General features: G+C 38.4%; 1 long non-coding RNA gene across 1 annotated transcript; it reads right to left on the bottom strand.

The window, feature by feature from the left end:
- Positions 1 to 4157: 4157 nt before the first annotated feature.
- Positions 4158 to 5405, bottom strand: LOC131329157 (uncharacterized). Its single transcript, XR_009200661.1, has 2 exons — positions 5267 to 5405; positions 4158 to 4399 (listed from the first exon to the last, which is right to left on the bottom strand). It is a non-coding gene; the product is annotated as an uncharacterized LOC131329157 (long non-coding RNA).
- Positions 5406 to 6379: the final 974 nt, after the last annotated feature.

The raw sequence follows: 6379 nt of genomic DNA, 5'->3' as shown, positions 1-6379 counted from the left end.
CAAACCCCCGCTGACATGGTGGGGCTCTGGACATTGTTCTAAAAGGCGTTAGGCGCTAGTTGGGCGGTGACCTAACGCCTAGCGCCTAAGCAGTCTTGGCGCCCGCCTTGCAATTAATTAATTATTATTATTTTTTTGGAGTCCACACCCTAGGCTCCCGCCTAGCCCCGAGCGCCTAAACAAACCACTTAGGGAAAATCGTGGCGGCAACCCGTCGCCTAACGCCTAGGCTGCCTTTTAGAACACTGGCTAGCTCACTCTGGAAGCGAGAATCGAAAACACCGGCAAGCAAACCGACGAATCCTCGCGACCACGGCGGGCAGGATGCAGTCCGAGAAGCACAATCAACCAGAGACCAAACACGCAACAGCTGAAAGCTACTAATTTATTACCCATCACCACAACCCACTAGATCCGGAGAAACCAGACCGAGAACAAACCAGATAGGAAAAACCAGCCGAAAGGGAAAGAAAACAATTGAAAAAAAACCCTTATAGTAGGAACCGGGGGTGCTTTAGTGCACCCCAATGTAGAGCGGCACGCAGACTGTTGATCTCATCAATCAATGGTTGTGATATGTATTTTAATTTTAACCGATAATAAATACTCACTCCATCCCAATTCTATTCTCCCTCATCCTATCCCAACTAGATAAAAAATTAATTATAACTTTTAATTGAAAATACCGTTTATATGAAATATGGATCTTGTTTGACAGATTCAATGACCTCTTTTAAACGATATTTTCAAAATTACCTAAACATTACAGATTGCAAGATATAACAATTGAAAAGCGGCACGGACTTCCGAAATGTACAAAAGAATGGGGGACGGAGGGAGTATCTTTTACCAGTAAAAATTGTTGAAGTTAAAAAACGCATCTCAACCGTTCATTGATAAAATCGACAATTATGTACTGCCCTACAAGCGCATTACACAAAAGTGCATGCACTACAACACCCAGTAATATACTAATAGCAACGAAATACGGAGTAAGAAAAGTTAGCTTTTAGGGTACTCCACACGATAATTTCATGGGACACGTGGTCTCAAAATGCGTAGCGGTGGAAAGAGATGGGGCATGTGTCAACTTGCCCCTAGAATGAATAATTTCTGAACGTACTTTTACTTTTAGTTGGCCTCAAAATTTTTGAAGAGGCAATGCATACCATTAAAAGCTCGAAGGCAAGACATATTTTATCACAAGATATAGGAGAGAGTTAAAATTATCAAAACTTATACGCGAGCACATGCACCAATCGCAGGCTCGAGGCACCTATTGCAAAGGCAGGTCGACGATATCGTAATTAGTAGAAAAAGTAGTATAAAATCCTAAAGGACACTATGTTCAAACCCTAGAATAAGCACATATGAAATCTAAAACACGAGTTTGTCATCCCAAAGTGTCACACCGGCGTGCTCATGACCCGAGACACTGTCTTGCAGCTACAACCACAGGACGCTACTCCAAGGCAAACCCCCACTGACACGGTGGGGCTCTGGACAATGTTCTAAAAGGCGTTAGGCTCTAGTCGGGCAGCGACCTACCGCCTAGCACCTAGGCTGTCTTGGTGCCCGCTGTGCAATTAATTTTTTTTTTCTTTTTTTGGAGTCCACACCCTAGGCTCCCGTCTAGCCCCTAGCCCTATCGAGCGCCTAAACAAACCACCTAGGGAAAATCGTGGTGGCAACCCGTCGCCTAGCGCCTAGGCCGCCTTTTAGAACACTGGCTCGCTAGCTTTGGACGTGAGAATCAAAAACACCAGCAAGCAAACCGACGAATCCTCGCGACCACGATGGGTAGGATGCAGTCCGAGAAGCACAATCAACCAGAGACCAAACATGCAATAGTTGATAGCTACTAATTTATTACCCACCACCACAATCCACCAAATCTGGAGAAACCAAACCGAGAACAAACCAGATAGGAAAAACCAGTCGAAAGAGAAAGAAAACAATTGAAAAAAAAACCCTTATAGCAGGAACTGGGGGGGTTTTAGTGCACCACAGTGTAGTGCGGCACGCAGACCGTTGATCTTATCAATCAACGGTTGCAATGTGTTTTTTTACTTTGACCGATAATAAATACTAGCTCCCTCCATCCCAATTCTATTGTCTCTCGTCCTATCGTAGCCAAATAAAAAACTAATTATAACTTTTAATTGATAATACCATTTATATGCACTATAGATCTTATTTGATAGATCTCAATGAGTTCTTCTAAAAGATGTTTTTAAAATCACCTAAAATATTACAGATTGCAAGATATAATCAATTGAAAAGTAGCACTGACTTCTAAAAAGGACAAAAGAATGGAAAAGTAGGGAGTATATTTTACCGGTAAGATTGTTGAAGTTAAAAAACACATTGCAACCATTCATTGATGAAATCGACAATTGTGTGCTGCCCTATACGCGCACTATGCAGAAGTGCACTACAACACCCCGTAATATACTACTCCCTCTATCCCTTTTTAAGTGTCTTGTTTCGTAACTCCAACTTATTTAAAAAACATCATTATTATATCTGTCACATCAACTTTTTCCTCCACTTTCCCTACTTATCCATCATCATTATACTTTTACTTATTAATTTTTCAAAATGAAATATACTTTTATGAACAAAATAGATAATACACCAGCTTTTACCCACTAACTTTACAAAATAGATACTTACTGAGGAACAAAGAAAGGAGGGAGTAATAGCAACGAAATACGGAGTAAGAAAAGTTACTCTGACGCAAGCTTTTAGGGTACTCCCCACGATAATTTCGTGGGACATGTGGTCTCAAATCACTTCACAATCGTAAATAGTAATTCATGCCAATGCAATGCGTAGCGGTGGAAAGAGATGGGGCATCTGGTGTCAACTTGCTCCTTAGAATGAATAATTTCTGAACGTACTTTTACTTTTAATTGGCCTCAAAAAATTTCCGTATTTTATTTTGCATTTCTAAAACCTTACTAAGTATCGGTTTTTTATTTTTTTTTACTCTTGTTTTGGAAACCAAAACACGAAAAACAATTACATTTCAAATATTGAGTTAAAATAAGCCAAAAAAAAAAAAAAAAGAAAACCAAACGAACCCTAAGAAGAAGAAGGACAGTGGACATTAATAGCCAAACATGTTCCCATCTTTTCTTTAGCACAAAAAAAGCCAATCAAGTTGGCCACCTCACACCCAGCTCATTGGTTGAGGAAAAAGCCCGTATGTGCGAGAGACCAACAAATGATGAAGAAAAAATAAAGAAAGAAAGATATATACTCCAATATAAAAAGCGACAGGGCACCCACCATTGTCTCTACAGCTAGCTTGGAAGCATATAACGGCCTTTCGAGACAGTTTGCGCGCACCGCCTTAACTAGGAGCAATGATGTAGCCATCATTCCATTAAGAGCAATACCACGGCCGGCTGGACGCAAAATAGCGCGTACAAATTCAAACGCAGATATGTTTGGAGTCATCCGATATATGGGAGTCTCATATGCAATATATACATATTCAACTGTCTGGATACATTTGGAACAACAAAAAAATACCCATAAATTATTAAATAATGGAGTATTGTTTTATGGGATCCTTTAAAAAAACAACTCCAACGAATATCGATAGGTATGTTTTCAAACTGCTCAACTGCTCAATTTTTCCCATATGAATTTAGAAAACATACGTACTGATATCCGTTGAAGCTAATTTTTCAGATGACCTCATAAATATTTATTTTAAAATTATGGATATTTATCTGTATTTTTTGTAGGAACCGAAATAAACCCCACACGGCTTGCGGTACAAAGGTGCGGTTAGGCTAGACTTTCTATCTGTGTTCAGTTGTTAATTGGGTCTGTGTTGGTATCATTTTGTTCCACTAATACTTGCACTCTCCCGTGTCCTTTTCATCTACTGCTATCATGAATTTTCGCATACAAACAAGAGGGCAAGTATGTGGCTTTAAGTGCGACCTTGCACAAGCGATGGAATTGGTTCCGAGAATTAGTACAGATGCGTGTTAGTTGGTCCGAAGACCTGAGATATTTCTCTAATTATTTACGAAAGAGAGGAAAAAATCAAATTGTTTCTGTTCTTTCCTCCTGATTTTCCTCTTTGTCGGTTTCTAAAACTAATAAAAATCTTGATGGAAACGTCTATCTAACAATAATAATAGAGAAGACTAGAGACCATTTATATAATAATAATATCCCTCCCTCTAGTCAAACACAGTAGTAAGAAAGAAACAAAAGAAAGAAAAAGAGGATTGAAAAGACAGAAACCAAAAGGAAAAGGAAAAGGAAAAGGAAAAAGACCTCTCCTTCTCTCTTATTTCCCTTCTTAAAATGGGGCTGTTAAGGTTCTACTCAGAGTTTGCTTTTTTGGGAGCTGAGCAGCAGCAGCGGCACGGTACTGCAAAACAATAGAAAAAAAAACAAAAAAAAAACACATAAATATTACTACAGATCAACTAACCAACTTTCTTAATTGATGCCTTTTTAGGTAAAACATTTAACCACCAGTCTCCATCTTAATTTATCGTGCTGTTGTTGTTTGATTGAGTGGTTGTGATGGAGGGTATGGTCGGAAAATATAACTCGCGTCCGTCTTAATTTAATTGTCAACCATCAGGAATCTATGGAGAGTATGGTCAGAAAATATAACTCCAAATATAACTCCGTCTGTCTTAATTTAATTGTCAACCATCAAGAATCTACGGAGAGTATGGTCGGAAAATATAACTCCGTCCGTCTTAATTTAATCGTCAACAATGAGGAATCTAAAATTTTAAAATGAGCATAATCAGGATCCGTTCTGCTAAGGTTCTTAGTATTTTTTAAGTATTTATTTTTCGTTTTACGAGACAAGTCATTTTCTTACAATATATCATTTTTAATTCAAAAAATAAGTCCCCCCGACAGAACGAGGCCAATTGCGCTTTATAAACAGAGAGGAAACGAGAAGTTGTTGGAGATCTCCCAACGACTACGATGAGAGAGAAAACGAGAAGTCGTTGGAGATCTCAGCGACGATGATGAGAGAAAAACACGAGAGATTTGACGAACTGCACCGCGCAATTTAAACTTCAATAGAAATGAGACTTGTTTCAGCAATTTAAGAGATTTTTTTATTTGAATTGTCAAAATGGGTTAATAATTTTGAAATATTGAAAAATCAAGAGACGTAATGGACAAACAAAATGAACGGAAGGACCCAATTAATAAGTGTAGGCCATCCCATATACTGAAAATGGACTCCAACAACAATGAGAGAGCTTACCCTATCAACTTGTCTCCTCAGCCTAGCATTTTCCTCCAGCAAACGTGTAACTTCAGTCTCCAATCCATTTGCGTAAGCCTGCACAACATTCCAAATGGGTCCAAAGCAAAAACAATGAAATGCCCAAAACCCCCCCCCCCCCCCCCCCCCAATTAATACTCCTCAAATAAACTCCAATCCAAACTACCATATTTACGGATAGAAAAATCTGTGTGCACAGCCTTACTTGTAATAGCTATGGGAATGGGAATATATTCTTGTAAAAGCAGATAAACTTGTTCACCATAGCTCAAACATTATGATTGTGCTTCCAATAAAAGCTGTCAATGTTTATTACAAGAAGCTTTTAGCATATTTGAAATCTAACGGTGTTCGGTTTGGATCTCTAATTGAACAGTTTAGTTTACAGATTTCATATTCTTGTAAAAGCAGATAAACTTGTTTACTATAGCTCAAACATTATGATTGTGCTTCCAATAAAAGCTGCCAGTGTTTATTACATGAAGCTTTTAGCTAGAGTGCTTGGAATCTAACTGTGTTCGGGTTGGGTCTCCAATCCTTTCTCTATGTGTACGGTCCTCAATAAATATTTCTACCCAATAATTTTAAATGTCATCCGAAAGCACCTTAAACTGAACTTCTCTAAAATCAAATTTAAGACTCTAGCTTTTTAAAAGCCAAAAATATCAAAAAAATTATGCAAGTGTGTCTGAATCTAAGCACATAATAAATCCATCCACAGTCTACACACCATTGGTGTTTCCAAAGCAAGTCACACCATTACCCAAATGAAAGCACACCCAAAAATGGAAAAACCAAAGTTCCAGACATTCAACAATTAAGGTAAAGTAATTCGTCATAGAAGTACATTTCTAACCAGCTACATGTGCAGACACTAGACATATTTCCATATAAAATACTCCTACATAGACCTGTTTCTGATTTCCAGAGAGAGAGAGAGAGAGAGAGAGAGAGAGATTATCAACAGCTGATAAAACCATATGGATTCTATGGGGTCAAGTACCCGAGACTAACAAACTCTTAATTTCATCGTTTTAATTGCACTTTATTTACCAAAAGAGAGAGAGAGAGAGAGAGAGAGAGAGAGAGAGA

The sequence above is a fragment of the Rhododendron vialii genome, chromosome 6a, assembly GCF_030253575.1.
Source record: "Rhododendron vialii isolate Sample 1 chromosome 6a, ASM3025357v1".
NCBI classification, from domain to species: Eukaryota; Viridiplantae; Streptophyta; class Magnoliopsida; order Ericales; family Ericaceae; genus Rhododendron; species Rhododendron vialii.
Note: the sequence above shows the minus strand (reverse complement) of the source record. Positions and strands in the feature narration are given on the sequence as shown.